This window comes from Lolium rigidum, chromosome 1 (genome assembly GCF_022539505.1).
Source record: "Lolium rigidum isolate FL_2022 chromosome 1, APGP_CSIRO_Lrig_0.1, whole genome shotgun sequence".
Classification (NCBI taxonomy): domain Eukaryota; kingdom Viridiplantae; phylum Streptophyta; class Magnoliopsida; order Poales; family Poaceae; genus Lolium; species Lolium rigidum.
The window spans coordinates 199,685,761-199,703,652 of record NC_061508.1 but is presented as its reverse complement, the minus strand read 5'-3'; the positions used below and the strand labels follow the sequence as shown (position 1 = coordinate 199,703,652).

The following is a 17,892-nucleotide window of genomic DNA, read 5'->3' as shown; positions in this document are numbered from 1 at the left end:
TGTCCTCCTCCGGATGGTTCGGACAATCTAAGCGGGGATTTAAGAGTGGTATGAGTACGAGCGTACTCAACAAGTTCATTATAGAAAAGAGGTGTTTAATGCACTAGCTACGATATTAGACCAAAAAGCCTAATACCAATGCAAGTTTTGATAAACATTTCTTCAAGAGGTTGCTTTTATTTCAAAGAACTATGTCCGTCAGCTTTCACCAGTTCACTAGAACTTCATGGAGTTCCTTTCCGGCAGCGTTCGCAGTTCCATAACCCGGAACAAGGAGTGACAGGTCACGATTCATTACACTCTACAGAGGTGTGTTGCTTTACCCATAAGAGATCTTAACCTTGGTGCCAGCCGGCAAGCTTTCCCGTCCACACTTCCTTCGGTGTGAGGCCCGTGATCGAGTCATAGCCAATCATATTCCTCCGCTACCTCGCACACCCACCCTTTGTTGCATACCCCGACCCCGGGTCCTCGCCGATCCTCTTATACCAATTAAGGATGGACCCGACCACGACGACGATCCGGGACTCGTTAACCAAACTCCTTCGTCGGTAGTCGCAACCCATCATAGACCACTTACCATGGGGAATTAGAATGGGATCCCCACCCCACCGCTTGCCCAACCTCGGGTCAAGTGTCTACGGTAAGCGCATCCGTTGATGTACGAGAGGTGGAAATACAATTGACTATTCAGTCCCACTCCGGATCTTATGGTTAACACGAGTTTTACGAGCACAAGAATCAACTGGACGACATTTGTTGTTTAATCCTAGATGGATATAAACCCTTGCAATGGAACCTCCACCATATCAACACAATCCATGGTTCCATTGCCAACCACATAGTCATATTCATAGTTATGAAAGTAGTGGTTTTGCTTTTGATGCAATAGTGATAAATATAGTACTTTGCAAGTAATTTGGTAAAAATACTCAAATGACATGTGCAAGTGACGAACTTGCTCGAACATCGCAAAGTGTTGCGGTTGGATGTTGTGGATCGACCCTTGTCCTCTCGTTGCTTTGAAAAATAGCATCATTGTCACGATAAGGGCAATGGTTAAAGAAGCATTTATGCATGATTCCGAGCTTTTAGGGTTTGTTCCCCCCTTCCGATGTCTTTATCATTTCATGAGAGGTTAATACTAAGAATGACTTAGGGATACTCTATTTAGGGTAAAATACAACCTTGAAATGTTGTCAAGGTGTTTTTTTTAAATCCAAAATACTTTATGGACTTATTTTCATTATTGAAAACAAAAGGTGTGATTTAAATGATTATTTAAATCATCAAATTTGAACTTATTCTTGTTTAACTTCAAAAATTCTATTACATATTTTATTATGATAGAGAATTTTATACTGAGTGATTTTCATGTTTTAAATTATTTTTTTAGAGCTTTAAACATTTACTATGAATTTTCAAGGTTTCAATATTTATAGAATTTGTGAAATACCATATTTGCCCCTGGGCCCACATGTCGGTGTGGCCCAGTGGTTAACCCTAACCCTCGCTCTCGCTCTCGCGACACCCTGGTCGCCGCCGTCTTCGTCGAATTGTTCCGGCCATCTCCGGCCGTCGCCGCCGGCGAGGTATGGCGCATCTGAACCGCCGTTCAACGGCGCTTCAGATCCACCGCGGCGATTTGTGAAGCACCGCCTGCTCGTCTCGCCCCCTTCATCTCTGGTCGCCTGGCGTGAAGTGCCGTGGCGATCTCTTCGCCGCCGCTGCTCCAGATGCCGTGGCGCCGCCGTGCTTAGCCGTGGTGGAGATGGTGCTGTGGCGCCGCCGCGCCCCGGCGTGTGCCGCCGTGGCCGCCATGGTCGTGCTTTTCGCTCCGCCTCCCTGGTAAGTACCATCGCCTCCTCCTCTCCCTCTCTGTGCTGTTCTCTTCTCTGCTCCTCCTCTTCTGCGTCTTGCTCAGTCACCGGCTTGCATCTCCATGCAGAGATGCTCGCCGTGCTTGATGCTCTCTCTCTGTGCCATGCTAGCCTGCTCATGTCTTTGTTGTGCTTGTGTTGCTATGTTGCTATGTTGTTGCTGTAAATCTGCTGTGTGCATCCCTGCTATGCTTCTGTGCAAGATTCCCTAGGCTCAGTGCTTGCCTATGCTTGCAATTCTTGCTTAATTCTATCTCTGTGCCTCTGTTCTTGTTATTATACTTGCTAGATACTCAAGTGTATTCATTTATGTGGCCCTGGCTTGATTCTCGTGTGTATTCCTTGCAAATTTGCAAGTGCCGGTCTTTGTTTGTCTGATGATTAAAGGGTTCTGGCTCATGGTAGGCTCTGCTTTGCTTAATTGTTGTCCATATGCATCAATTCCTTGATGATGTGCTTCTGGATACAATCATAAAATGGTTTATATGACTATCTGTGATATAATTGTTGCTTAATTGTGGCTATTTAATTAACTGGTCCATGTAGTAATACTTGGAATGGTTCTGGCATGCTGTAGCATGCTCTAGCAAGCTTCTGATGATCTTGTGATCATCAATGTGACGCCCCGGAACCGGTACCATGAGGATCCCAGCGAACCCGCCGAAATCCGCACGATATCGATTCAGAGACGCCCTCCGACACGACGTGCGCGACGAATCACACACGTGATGCCAGAGGAATTAACACGAGCGGTAACATTACAACGAGGATTACAATAGAGCCCACAAGAAACATATATTACAACAACGACTCCAACGAGTCAAGATACAAATATACAATACAAAGATCCAAATCATACGAGAAGATCGAATACGCCCGAGTACGGACAAGATACAATTGGACTAAGAGTCCCGAAGATAACCGATGGCGTCCATAACCACCGCCCGAGCCAAGCGGAAGGGTAACCTTGCTAACGTCGTCATCTCGTACTGTCAAAGTCGGGCCATCGGTTGCCGACAAGAGGGAGGAAGCAAAGAGAAAGGGAAAAGGCGAGAGTAAGTACCAAGGAATGAACTCCGGCACGTACTTAGCGAGACTAGAAATGGCTATGCTCGCCGAGCGAGTATATATATATATATATCGCCTGGGGCTATATGGTAGGTTTAGCGGCAGCAAAACTATAACCAATAGAGACACGCTACAACATCCGTCTACTCAGAGAAGATAAGAGAGCGCATAAGGTAACAGGTTAAATACTACACAAACATAACCCAGCCGATTACACATATCCCCTCCAACAATTGCGAAGAGGCAATGTAAAAGACACTCAACGGTGGACAAGTTTAATAGGTATCGGTTGTAGTAATGCTATATTACTACACAAGTTATTATCAGATTATTAACAACAAGTATAAGGTGTAAGTTGTTCTATGATCAAGCTATACAATTCCAAGTCGTCCATAACCGCGGACACGGCTTATCGATAAGATGTACACCCTGCGGGGGTTGCCCAAATGTAACCATACGCATGCTCGACCCACTTACGACGGGTGGATGTCTCACAACAAGACCGTTCCCGAGTTCAACAAGAAAGTCTAGGGGGCCACCCGACTAAGCTACCGTAACGAAGTCGGCACGTACTCGAAGCGGACTCGGGGTTTGCGACGGCGGCTAGGCGTGCGAACCACACGCTTTCGCTAAACGTCCCGCGGGGTACGGTACGAGAATATAAACACCCGAAGGCAACGGTAAGTAAACACCCGAAGGCAACGATAAGTAAAGCATGGCATACATGGCATAGGCAAATAAAACCAAGGTTGTGGCCCCTTTTCAACCGACTTGAGAAAAGGTAATGGGTGAGGGGGTCCCAATAATCGTCCCCACGCATGGGTAGAGCGCTCAATCTCGGAACGAGATAACAAGAACTCGGGTCCTAGGGGACATTAGCGAGTCAAAGTTCCGATGCTTTCGCAAAGGGGCTCACGGATGCCTGCGCTTACGGTTTTAGTTGTTAACAATAAAGTAAAGTGTGATTATTTCCAACAAGCGATATAGCATGTGATAACCTCCCAACAACCCAACATATCCCGATAACAGATCGAGATAAACAACAGAGCCTAAACACGCCTACGACTCGCAAGGCTCAAACATCAAGCAACGGCTATGGTTGAGGAATGATACATATAGGATTATTATGGTAAACAAGTGGAATATGACACGTGACTCGATAAAGAAGCGCAACATAAAGATAGCAATGCGAGGGAGAGAGTATAATAGGTGAAGAGAGGAGCTCGCTCTGTGAAAAGTTGCGAGAAGAATTTGTCGGGAGAACTCGTCTATCTCACATCACCACTTCGTGATCCTATCCGGAAAGAAGCAAATGCTGGAACACACAACGCATGCAAGTCTTACTACTACGGATAAAGAAGATCCAACATGATCAAGATGATATGCATGACATGGCAGATATGATGCAATGCAACTTATCCATATTAATCGGAGTCGGAACCCCGGACAAGCAAATTAGGTTGGAGTTGCATATCTACCGTCAAATTTAAGGGTTGATTAGCATGGTACAACATGGCACAGGTGAACTACTTCCAATTTAAACGGAGCGGGAAAAACCGTAGCCGGTAATTCCTAAATACTCCGCGTTTAATTATTAAGTGCGATGCAAACTATAACGGAACAATATGATGCAAGATACAAACATGCATATGAATGTCATATTATTATTCAGTGCATTTTTTTAATAAAAATCATATATAAAACAGTTTATTTTAAGTCCAGTTTAAAAGATATAAAATATATAATTTTTGCAAAGAAAACAGAAACATAATGATGTGCTGGAGCCGGACACAGGGAGCGAACAAACTGTATACAGATTTGCAACGTGTTGTATTTGATACTGATATCTTCTCAGTACATAACAAGGGCGTGAACCAGCTGTGCCACTCTTCGTATGCTGACACAAGTTGGAGAGGCAGAGAATATGAGGTTGCAGTAGTAAGAGATAGATAGAACAAAAGGATGCTGGACTATGGCATTTGAGATTTGATATCCGTATCAACTGAATAAGGTCGCAGACCAACTGAGCTGCTTATTGGTTTTGTATTTTGACAGAGTGAACGGTTGTACTGGACAACTCCAGATCAGAGGGGCCTGCTGAAGACGGACGCGGAGGATGAAACTGACGAAACTGAAATTTTACAGAACATGGTGTACCCAGTTACGCACGCACGGCAGAGGATCTCCGTCGACGGCGACCAAGACTGGCTGGTGCTGGAGTGGGTGTGCGGTGCCAAAGGCAGCACGGAGACATGGAGATGTCCACGGACATGCTCGTGGCGAGCAGAACGGATGCCGCACGACGAAGACGACCAAGGTCGCGGTCACCGGCGACGCACGCAGACATACATCCGGAAACGACGATGCAGTGACGGGAACAAGCGGAGAAAGGGAATTCGGAGAAGATGCTCACCCAGGGGCTCGATGGTGAAGAAGAACGGCTCAGGGACTTGAGATGACGCCGGGGAAAATAGATGAGCGCGGCGGTGACCACCTGCGGCAGAAGACGGCCATCAACGTCGGTAGAACGCTTAGGCTGGTGAGCGATGGTTGAGAGGTTAGGGACGACGAAGAGCTCACCAGGAGGTCGACGGCGAAGCGGGAGAGCACAAAGTGGTCTGAACCGACGGCGTGGTGAAGCGGACGTCGATGGTGCGCACGTACGGCACCGGAGAAGACGAAGACGAAAACGGCGTCCCGGAGCTGCTCCTGCTCCGAGGACTCAACGAGGAGGAAAAGGAGGCCACGGGGACTCCATCCTGGTACTCAGCTCGGCGAACGGCGACGGAAACTGGCGACGCTGTGGCGATTCCTCCGGCGATGTTTACTGAAATTTCAACTGAGTTTGTTTCCTGGGAGAGGTGAAAGTTCAGCGGCGGCGCGAGGAGGGGAATATAGAGGAGGCTAGGGTTTGCTTGGGGACCTCAGATGGATTTAAGGGAGGGGAAAGAAGAAGGAGGCGTGATGCTGTTGTGGAGCTTGGTGGTGGAGGATGACAGCGATGGGAGGGGTCACGCCACACGCGTGACTAGTTTCTGAAGAAGACACAGCATGAGGGTATCCTTTGGCCTGAAGAGATAAAAGGCCACCAACAGTTGTTGGCCTGACCAAGGTGCGCTAGAGAGAAATAAAGATCAGAGAGAGAAAAGGACTCAGGTTAGCAACATGTTTAGGAAATTTTAATTTGAAATCGTTTCCTTTTTCAAATTCTCTATTTGAAAACTGATTCTGGAAACCATTTGAGAATAAAACCAGATTCAAACTAGAATTTTCGGGTTTTGTAAATATAAGAGATACCGGGGAGGGACTTATAGAACCATACAAGAGAAAACTAAACAGGTTTTATTTAAATATGTTTTATTTTGTAAAAGTCATGTAGAAGATATGCATGATGATGAAACGTCGGACGACGCGGAAAACAAACAACGGGAAAACAAAATCTATTGTTAGGGTTTTATTAAAAGAAGAGAAGGGAAGGTTTTATTAAACCATATGAGAAGGAAAAACAAAATATTTAGGGTTTTATAAAATGATTTAATTTTATAAAAATATGGATGATATGATGCATATGCCATGATGATGCACAAAAGAAAAAACACAAGCAAATCTAATAGGGGTTCTACACGGGGCCGTTACAATCGACACCACTAACAAGGGATCGCGCCCCGAGATCCCACGTCCAGGTACGGGGGAAGAGACGTGAACTATCGGATCTTCTGGCGATGTGTCGAACTCCTCGACACCACTAACAAGAATTGTTGCTCCAGGTAGAACGGTCGACACCACCAACAAGAAGTCGTTGTTCAAATGACGATGATGACTCTGGAGAAACAAAGGAAGGAGTAACAGTTACACGGATCCGCCAATTCAGGTAACAAGGGCGAATAGTAAGAGTAGTCAGTATGGGGGCCAATCCATCCCGCACCCGAACTATTAACCGTGAACATAAATAGGAGAATCGTGTAACCAACTCTCGGATCTCAGATTGACGATGTCGACAAGCATTGTCAGGAAGGATTCGATTGAGTCAAAGAACAAAGAATTGTAGAAAGGTCAGAGATCATAGATGACATCAATGGAGAAGATGAAGGTTAACCGCCGGTGATGTTCTTCTGTCGGAAGGAGGTCTGCAGAGATCGGTCCTATTAGGTGAAGGCATAGATCGTCCAACCCACGTCGGAACCTAAGACTCGGAGAAGCAGATAAGAGAGAAGACTCAAAACTCGCAAAGGTAAGAGGAGAAAGAATATAGGTAAGGAGAAAAATTAGAGCTAATCAGATCTATCCAACGAATTTTAGAAAATAGTTTTGACACTCTAAACTTAACGACCATTGGCAAGGTTATCCTAAAGGCTGGACTAGTGGGGTATCGTCAACCTGGCTCTGATACCAACTTGTGACGCCCCGGAACCGGTACCATGAGGATCCCAGCGAACCCGCCGAAATCCGCACGATATCGATTCGGAGACGCCCTCCGACACGACGTGCGCGACGAATCACACACGTGATGCCAGAGGAATTAACACGAGCGGTAACATTACAACAGGATTACAATAGAGCCCACAAGAAACATATATTACAACAACGACTCCAACGAGTCAAGATACAAATATACAATACAAAGATCAAAATCATACAGAAGATCGAATACGCCCGAGTACGGACAAGATACAATTGGACTAAGAGTCCTGAAGATAACCAGTGGCGTCCATAACCCTGCCCAGGCCAAGCCGGAAGGGTAACCTTGCTAACGTCGTCATCTCGTACCTGTCAAAGTCGGGCCATCGGTTGCCGACAAGAGGGAGGAAGCAAAAGAGAAAGGGAAAAGGCGAGAGTAAGTACCAAGGAACGAACTCCGGCACGTACTTAGCGAGACTAGAAATGACTATGCTCGCCGAGCGAGTATATATATATATATATCGCCCGGGGCTATATGGTAGGTTTAGCTGCAGCAAAACTATAACCAATAGAGACACGCTACAACATCCGTCTACTCGGAGAAGATAAGAGAGCGCATAAGGTAACAGAGTTAAATACTACACAAACATAACCCGACCGATTACACATATCCCCTCCAACAATTGCGAAGAGGCAATGTAAAAGACACTCAACGGTGGACAAGTTTAATAGGTATTGGTTGTAGTAATGCTATATTACTACACAAGTTATTATCAGATTATTAACAACAAGTATAAGGTGTAAGTTGTTCTATGATCAAGCTATACAATTTCAAGTCGTCCATAACCGCGGACACGGCTTATCGATAAGATGTACACCCTGCAGGGGTTGCCCAAATGTAACCATACGCATGCTCGACCCACTTACGACGAGTGGATGTCTCACAACAAGACCGTTCCCGAGTTCAACAAGAAAGTCTAGGGGGCCACCCGACTAAGCTACCCGTAACGAAGTCCGCCGTACTCGAAGCGGACTCGGGGTTTGCGACGGCGGCTAGGCGTGCGAACCACACGCTTTCGCTAAACGTCCCGCGGGGTACGATACAGAATATAAACACCCGAAGGCAACAGTAAGTAAACACCGAAGGCAACAGTAAGTAAAGCATGGCATACATGGCATAGGCAAATAAAACCAAGGTTGTGGCCCCTTTTCAACCGACTTGAGAAAAGGTAATGGGTGAGGGGGGTCCCAATAATCGTCCCCACGCATGGGTAGAGCGCTCAATCTCGGAACAGATAACAAGAACTCGGGTCCTAGGGGACATTAGCGAGTCAAAGTTCCGATGCTTTCGCAAAGGGGCTCACAGATGCCTCTGCTTACAGTTTTAGTTGTTAACAATAAAGTAAAGTGTGATTATTTCCAACAACTGATATAGCATGTGATAACCTCCCAACAACCCAACATATCCCGATAACATATCGAGATAAACAACAGAGCCTAAACACGCCTACGACTCGCAAGGCTCAAACATCAAGCAACGGCTATGGTTGAGGAATGATACATATAGGATTATTATGGTAAACAAGTGGAATAGGACACGTGACTCGATAAAGAAGCGCAACATAAAGATAGCAATGCGAGGGAGAGAGTATAATAGGTGAAGAGAGAGGGCTCGCCTGTGAAAAGTTGCAGAAGAATTTGTCAGAGAACTCGTCTATCTCACATCACCACTTCGTGATCCTATCCGGAAAGAAGCAAATGCTGGAACACACAACGCATGCAAGTCTTACTACTACGGATAAAGAAGATCCAACATGATCAAGATGATATGCATGACGGCAGATATGATGCAATGCAACTTATCCATATTAATCGGAGTCGGAACCCCGGACAAGCAAATTAGGTTGGAGTTGCATATCTACCGTCAAATTTAAGGGTTGATTAGCATGGTACAACATGGCACAGGTGAACTACTTCCAATTTAAACGGAGCGGGAAAAACCGTAGCCGGTAATTCCTAAATACTCCGCGTTTAATTATTAAGTGCGATGCAAACTATAACGGAACAATATGATGCAAGATACAAACATGCATATGAATGTCATATTATTATTCAGTGCATTTTTTTAATAAAAATCATATATAAAACAGTTTATTTTAAGTCCAGTTTAAAAGATATAAAATATATAATTTTTGCAAAGAAAACAGAAACATAATGATGTGCTGGAGCCGGACACAGGGAGCGAACAAACTGTATACAGATTTGCAACGTGTTGTATTTGATACTGATATCTTCTCAGTACGTAACAAGGGCGTGAACCAGCTGTGCCACTCTTCGTATGCTGACACAAGTTGGAGAGGCAGAGAATATGAGGTTGCAGTAGTAAGAGATAGATAGAACAAAAGGATGCTGGGCTATGGCATTTGAGATTTGATATCCGTATCAACTGAATAAGGTCGCAGACCAACTGAGCTGCTTATTGGTTTTGTATTTTGACAGAGTGAACGGTTGTACTGGACAACTCCAGATCAGAGGGGCCTGCTGAAGACGGACGCGGAGGATGAAACTGACGAAACTGAAATTTTACAGAACATGGTGTACCCAGTTACGCACGCACGGCAGAGGATCTCCGTCGACGGCGACCAAGACTGGCTGGTGCTGGAGTGGGTGTGCGGTGCCAAAGGCAGCACGGAGACATGGAGATGTCCACGGACATGCTCGTGGCGAGCAGAACGGATGCCGCACGACGAAGACGACCAAGGTCGCGGTCACCGGCGACGCACGCAGACATACATCCGGAAACGACGATGCAGTGACGGGAACAAGCGGAGAAAGGGAATTCGGAGAAGATGCTCACCCAGGGGCTCGATGGTGAAGAAGAACGGCTCAGGGACTTGAGATGACGCCGGGGAAAATAGATGAGCGCGGCGGTGACCACCTGCGGCAGAAGACGGCCATCAACGTCGGTAGAACGCTTAGGCTGGTGAGCGATGGTTGAGAGGTTAGGGACGACGAAGAGCTCACCAGGAGGTCGACGGCGAAGCGGGAGAGCACAAAGTGGTCTGAACCGACGGCGTGGTGAAGCGGACGTCGATGGTGCGCACGTACGGCACCGGAGAAGACGAAGACGAAAACGGCGTCCCGGAGCTGCTCCTGCTCCGAGGACTCAACGAGGAGGAAAAGGAGGCCACGGGGACTCCATCCTGGTACTCAGCTCGGCGAACGGCGACGGAAACTGGCGACGCTGTGGCGATTCCTCCGGCGATGTTTACTGAAATTTCAACTGAGTTTGTTTCCTGGGAGAGGTGAAAGTTCAGCGGCGGCGCGAGGAGGGGAATATAGAGGAGGCTAGGGTTTGCTTGGGGACCTCAGATGGATTTAAGGGAGGGGAAAGAAGAAGGAGGCGTGATGCTGTTGTGGAGCTTGGTGGTGGAGGATGACAGCGATGGGAGGGGTCACGCCACACGCGTGACTAGTTTCTGAAGAAGACACAGCATGAGGGTATCCTTTGGCCTGAAGAGATAAAAGGCCACCAACAGTTGTTGGCCTGACCAAGGTGCGCTAGAGAGAAATAAAGATCAGAGAGAGAAAAGGACTCAGGTTAGCAACATGTTTAGGAAATTTTAATTTGAAATCGTTTCCTTTTTCAAATTCTCTATTTGAAAACTGATTCTGGAAACCATTTGAGAATAAAATCAGATTCAAACTAGAATTTTCGGGTTTTGTAAATATAAGAGATACCGGGGAGGGACTTATAGAACCATACAAGAGAAAACTAAACAGGTTTTATTTAAATATGTTTTATTTTGTAAAAGTCATGTAGAAGATATGCATGATGATGAAACGTCGGAACGACGCGGAAAACAAACAACGGGAAAACAAAATCTATTGTTAGGGTTTTATTAAAAGAAGAGAAGGGAAGGTTTTATTAAACCATATGAGAAGGAAAAACAAAATATTTAGGGTTTTATAAAATGATTTAATTTTATAAAAATATGGATGATATGATGCATATGCCATGATGATGCACAAAAGAAAAAACACAAGCAAATCTAATAGGGGTTCTACACGGGGCCGTTACAATCAATTGCTTGTAAAAGCTGTTGTGCTGTCCTGTGCCTTACTCCTGCTCACCCTGTGATGTGTGTGTGTCACACAAGCTTATGCTGGTGTGTGCTGTTGCTTACTCAAGCATCAGTGGATGCTTGCCATGATCCATTGGATCATTTGCAAGGCCCTGGTGCATCAATTGCTTGTCTGTTTCATTTATCTGTATCTTGCTTTAATAGATGGATGAATGATGTGAATTGTGGTTCAGTGGTGATCATTTCAATGGATTTGTTAGGGCTAGCTGGATGACAACCACTGGTTGGTACCCTAGCCCTTTACTGAACCCAAATGGGTGATGATGTGGTGGTTTCGATTCTTGGTCTGTGGGTTGAGGTGGCCACTGGCAGCACTTGTGATGCTTGTCATGGGTAGCTCCCCTCGGTGGCTTGCTATGGTTGGTGATTGCTTGCCGGAATTGGATAATTGCTCACCGGTAGATCCAATACTGGACTTCCAAGTGGCTTTTGTCGTTGAGAAATTGTATAGACAAAGATTTGTCTATTGTCTGATGGCCTAGCTAGCTATAGGTGCTAAGTGTGTTGGACTAGGCTAGCTGTGAATTCATTCTTTGCTGGATTTCCTTAGTTGTGCCACTGATTTGCATAACTGATGTTCCCCTGGGATGATTTCCTATTGGCCTTACCCTTATGTGCTTGCGCCAAATGGCTTTGTAGCCAGATGATGACACAACAAGGTATTCTACCCTTCTGTGCTCTTGTGATGCATAGTATGCTTATTTATGGGCAAAACATGGTTTTGCTCAGGATGATCTTGTTTATACCTCACTCCAGCTCCTAGATTATTTGTTGGTGTAGAGGATTTCTTCAGTGTTTAGCTTGTGCTTGCCCTGCTCCTCCTTGCAAGCTGCTGCTACTTGGTTAATTTTCTGTGGCTGTTGGATAGGTGGAACAGCAATGGCTGTTCTTCCTGTTCTAGTTGTTCTTCCTGTTCTTACCCTGCAGCTCCTTGTCGATGGAATGGCTAGGGTTTTGCAGGGAAAAGCTTATGTATGCTCTGCCCTTCCTTCTCTGGTCGACAACAAGGCCTGGTCCTTGTTGGTGACCTTCCCAGGCTTGTATGTGCTGTGAGACATGCACACCAGCTTGTGAGCAGCTAGGTTGTGTGTGTGTGTCCTGGCTTGGGACTTGGGCTGTGAGATGATCAGCTCGGCAGAGTTTGATCATATCTCCTCACATTTCACTTTCTTTTGGCTAATCTGCCAAGTGGCTTTGCCACTTGGCGTAACTCTTGTTTTTGCTTTGCTTGTATGTGTGTGCAGGGACTTGGAGATGATCCAGATGATACTCAAGATCATCTAGATCATGGAATTCATGAAGATCAACTTGTAGTTTAGGAATTCCATTTAATTGTAATCTTCTTTCTTTTTCTTTTTCTATTTTTCCTATTCTTGTAATATGTTGTAATATTTTATATTTCATTTCTGGATATTGTAAAGACAATGTATCTTGTGTATTTATCAATAAAGCTCCCATTTTCTCTAATGAGCTTTACTTATTAATTGTATTGTGCATATTCTTTATTAATTATAATTTTCTTAATGAATTATCTCACATTTGAATTAGGAGATATTCATATGTTGTTTGAATTTGAAATTCAAATGCAACTTAGGTTTGAATTCAATCATGCAACTTAAGTTTGAATTCAGTCATGCAACTTAAGTTGTGATGCAATATCTCCCCTCTCTTCTCAAAACCCTAATTTAGTTGAATGAGAAACAAGTTTGTCGCACTCTCGAAACCCTAACCCTGTAAGGTGTCGAGAGAGAAACTTGTCCCCCTTCGATGCAGTTTTGTTTTAAAAGCGCGAAATTTCCCCAGAATTTACGATGCAATGCACATCCCTTTCTAAAATCTATCCCTCGATCGTCTGTGAACCTGGGACATTACATCTGTCTTATGAAGTCAAGCATGAAGAGAAGTGGTTTTGGGTTTAAAACATGGAAATTTCAAAAACTTCCCGAAAGCTTAATTTTAGAGTGACTAAGAAGGATCTAAGCTTACCTTTTCATTATCAGGATTTATGCTTGTTTAAATCTTGGTCAAACATAGGATTTAACCAAGATTCAAATGGGCATAAACATTCAGAAAAAATAAAAAATAAAAAACCAACGCACATATAGTCTTCTTATGTCATATAGTAAGCATTCAAGTTGATAAACAAGCATGTCTAGACATATTCAAACCCAACAAATCATGTATCTACCCCCTAAAACCCTAAACTAGCTTTGTCTTATGAAGTCAAGCATGAAGAGAAATGGTTTTGGGTTTCAAACATGAAAATTTCAAGAACCCCCCCAAAGCTTCATTATAGAGTGACTAAGAAGGATCCAGGCTTACCTTTTCATTTTCATGTTTTAAACTTGTTTAAATCTTGGTCAAACCTAGGATTTGACCAAGACTCAAATGGGCATAAAAATTAAAAAAAATCATAAAAATGAAAAACCAAAGCACAAAACCTTCTTATGTCATATATAGTAAGCATTCAACTTGATGAGCATGGCCGGTTTAGACATATTCATAACATAAAAATCATGTATATATCTACCCCCTAACGCTTAACTCTGTCTTAATTATGAAGTCAAGCATGAAGAGAAGTGGTTTTTGGGTTTCAGACATGGAAATTTCAAAAACTTCCCAAAAGCTTAATTTTAGAGTGACTAAGAAGGATCCAAGCTTACCTTTTCAATTTCATGTTTTAAGCTTGTTTAAATATTGGTAAAACCTAGGGGATTTGACCAAGATTCAAATGGGTATAAAAATTCAGGAAAAAAAAATGAAAAACCAAAGCACATAGTCTTCTTACGTCATATATATATAGTAAGCATATTCAAGTAGATAAACAAGGTCTAGACATATTCAAAACAGACAAATCCTGTATCTACCCCTAACCCTAAACTGTGTCTTATGAAGTCAAGCATGAAGTGATAGTCCGTTTTGTGAAGACATTTTGTTTTTACTACCCTATCACAAGTTTCTTATTTTCCCTGTCAACTAGTACACCTATAAGCACTCGATGCGGAAGGGTTTCATTTTTGAGGTTTTCTTCATTTTCATTTATTTATTTCAAAACCAGGTAAAAATGGTCGACATGATTATCCATGCAAAGGGGTCGAATATTTCTAGGCAGCACATGTGTTTGCCCGTCCAATGAAACTCGGAGGAAGAGGGATCACACGGAAGGAGACGAAGGGAGAGAAGTGAGGGGGGCTCTCTTATTTACGGTGTCTGACCTTTTTCGGGTCATGTTGACTGTTGTTCAGGGTTTGTCAGTGCGCAGGAGGTGCGAGCGAGCGAGGCCGATAATGAGAGAGATGTTTTTTCTTTTTTTGAGAGAGAGAGGGACAAGTTTACAACAAGACACAGAATAAACAGGAAATTTCATCTAAATCCCTAACTTTTACATGGAAGACCCCACAGTGAAATCAAGAAATGCGATCGGGTCCTTAACAGCCACCGCCCAGATTGATCCTCGTCGCAGCCGGGACGAACCACTTAGCGCGACCAAATCGCCATGGCTACAGTGCGTGCACACCATGGCCTCCGAGCTGAGCTAGAATCGCCCTGCCAAAACCGGCAGCCAGCGGAGGTGGATAACTGGATAGAGAGAGGGAGAGAGAGAGAGAGAGAGAGAGAGAGAGAGAGAGGGGGAGTCTTGATGCGTCTTCTCTTGACAAAGAAGATGGGAGTTTGCCTACCTACCGCACATGACTTGTGCTCACTGAAGTGTGGGACCTCACGCATGGGAACCACACGTAAATGACAGACATGTTGGTGTAATAACTCGGGTGATCATTATACTGTATTAGTACAAAGTTTCCTATGTGGATTCAAGGGTAGGAAAGCCAAGTTAACTCATTTACATGACATTATTTTTTCCATGAAGCCAAGTTAACTCATCTATCAATTGGTACATTTTGGTTATATTCGAAATTTTACTTGAAACTTGTTGGTCATGCCATTTTACTACTCGCCTAACACTTTTTCCGCGCATGAAGGGAGGGGGTGGGCAGTATGCTACCCTGAATTTGTGTGACCCCCCAAAACTAGCAAATACGAGAGAGGCATCCAAAGAAACACACTCGTCCCCTACCCCCACCCCTCCCCACTAAATTTGAAATCAAGCCAAACAAAAAAGGCAATCGAAAAGCATGGATTGTTCATCTTTTTCTATATAGTTAGGTTTAGGGTTTAGGGTTTATAGAGATGCACATATTTTCATTTCATATTTGTGATGTACAATAATACATAGGTAAGATACCAAGCATGACCTTTGTTAGAATAACCTTTAACGTGTTCTCTCACCTTTAGATTCAAATGGGCATAAACATCGAGAAAAAATCAAAAAAAATGAAAAAACAAAGCACATAGTCTTCTTATGTCATATAGTAAGAATGGAAGTTAATAAACAAGGTCTAGACATATTCAAACCAGACAAATCATGTATCTACACCTAACCCTAAACTTTGTCTTATGAAGTCAAGCATGCATGAAGAGAAATGGTTTTGGGTTTCAAACATGGAAATTTCAAGAACCCCCAAAAGCTTCATTTTAGAGTGACTAAGAAGGATCCAGGCTTACCTTTTCATTTTCATGTTTTAAACTTGTCTAAATCCTGGTCAAAACTAGCTAGGATTTGACCAAGATTCAAATGGGCATAAACAAAAAAAAATAAAAGCACATAGCCTTTTTATGTCATATAATGAGCATTCAAGTTGATAAACATGGTCTAGACATATTAAAACTAGAAAATTCATGTATATATACCCTGGCCCTAACCCTAAACTCTGTCTTATGAAGTCAAGCATGAAGAGAAGTGGTTTTGGGTTTCAAACATGCAAATTTCAAAAACCTCCCAAAAGCTTCATTTAAGAGTGACTAAGAAGGATCCATGCTTACCTTTTCATTCTCATGTTTTGAACTTGTTTAAATCTTGGTCAAACCTAGCTAGTATTTGACCAAAATTCAAATGGGCATAAAATTCAAAAAAATTAGAAAAATGAAAAACCAAAGCACATAGCCTTCTTATGTCATATAGTAAGAATTCAAGTTGATAAATAAGGTCTAGACATATTCAAACTAGACAAATCATGTATCTACCGCTAACTCTAAACTCTGTCTTATGAAGTCAAGCATGAAGAGAAGTGGTTTTGGGTTTCAAACATGGAAATTTCAAAAACCTCTCAAAAACTTCATCTTAGTGTGACTAAGAAGGATCCATGCTTACCTTTTCATTTTCATGCTTTAAATTAACTAGTTTAAATCTTGGTCAAACCTAGGATTTGACCAAGATTCAAATGGGCATAAATATTCAGAAAAAACAAAAAAAATGAAAAACCAACGCACATATAGTCTTCTTATGTCATATAGTAAGCATTCAAGTTGATCAACAAGCAGCATGTCTAGACATATTCAAACCCGACAAATCATGTATCTATCCCTAACTCTAAACTCTGTCTTATGAAGTCAACCAAGAAGAGAAGTGGTTTTGGGTTTCAAACATCGAGATTTCAATACCCCCCCCCCCCCAAAGCTTCATTTTAGAATGACTAAGAAGGATCCAGACTTACCTTTTCATTTTCATGTTTTAAACTTGTTTAAATCTTGGTCAAACCTAGGATTTGACCAAGATTCAAATGGGCATAAACATTCAGAAAAAATCAAAAATAAAAAACCAAAGCACATAGCCTTCTTATATCATATCTAATATATAGTAAGCATTCAAGTTGATGAACAAGGTCTAGACATATTCAAAACAGAAAAAAGCATGTATCTACCCCCTAACCATTAACTATATCTTATGAAGTCAAGCATGAAGAGAAGTGATTTTGGGTTTCAAACATGAAAATTTCAAAAACTTCCCAAAAGCTTAATTTTAAAGTGATTAAGAAGGATCCAAACTTACCTTTTCGTTTTCATATTTTATACTTATTTAAATCCTGATCAAACCTAGTATTTGACTTAGATTTTCTTTCGATATTTATCAGATCGCTAACTATCAAATCTGTAACCTCGTGTTCGCAGTGAAAACCCATCCCATCTCCTCCACGACGAGACGACTTGTCCTCACCCACCATAGAGACCGGTACAGTTCCTCAATCTCCCTTCTCCCCTCTCCAATCTCCCATTGTTTGACCTACCCAAGCTCGGATCCCACCGAATGCGGCTCTAAAACCTCTCTCCTCTGCTCTACAACCGCCGTAGGCGTGCCGCACAGCCGCCGCCCCACCCCTCCGCGCGCGCGTCGCCGTTCCCGTTCCACCTCTGTCAGCACCGCGTCCCGCGTCCGCGATCTCGGAACATCGGTTTTTGAGGTATGAGCTTCTACTCGTCCAGTAATTGCTGAACCCCGAACTAAATCCACGAATTTTGGTTGGGAACCAGTTGCGGTACCTAGATCCGCACTCTCTTGGGGTCCA

The 17,892-nt window shown here is 43.5% G+C and overlaps 2 long non-coding RNA genes across 2 annotated transcripts; both read right to left on the bottom strand.

Moving 5' to 3' along the window:
• Nucleotides 1-4,225: 4,225 nt before the first annotated feature.
• LOC124682958 lies at nucleotides 4,226-5,962 on the bottom strand. Its single transcript, XR_006996505.1, has 3 exons — nucleotides 5,529-5,962; nucleotides 5,362-5,442; nucleotides 4,226-4,263 (listed from the first exon to the last, which is right to left on the bottom strand). It is a non-coding gene; the product is annotated as an uncharacterized LOC124682958 (long non-coding RNA).
• Nucleotides 5,963-9,021: 3,059 nt separating this feature from the next.
• On the bottom strand, nucleotides 9,022-10,804 carry LOC124682957. The gene is made up of 3 exons (XR_006996504.1): nucleotides 10,371-10,804; nucleotides 10,204-10,284; nucleotides 9,022-9,107 (listed from the first exon to the last, which is right to left on the bottom strand). It is a non-coding gene; the product is annotated as an uncharacterized LOC124682957 (long non-coding RNA).
• Between the last annotated feature and the right edge of the window lie 7,088 nt (nucleotides 10,805-17,892).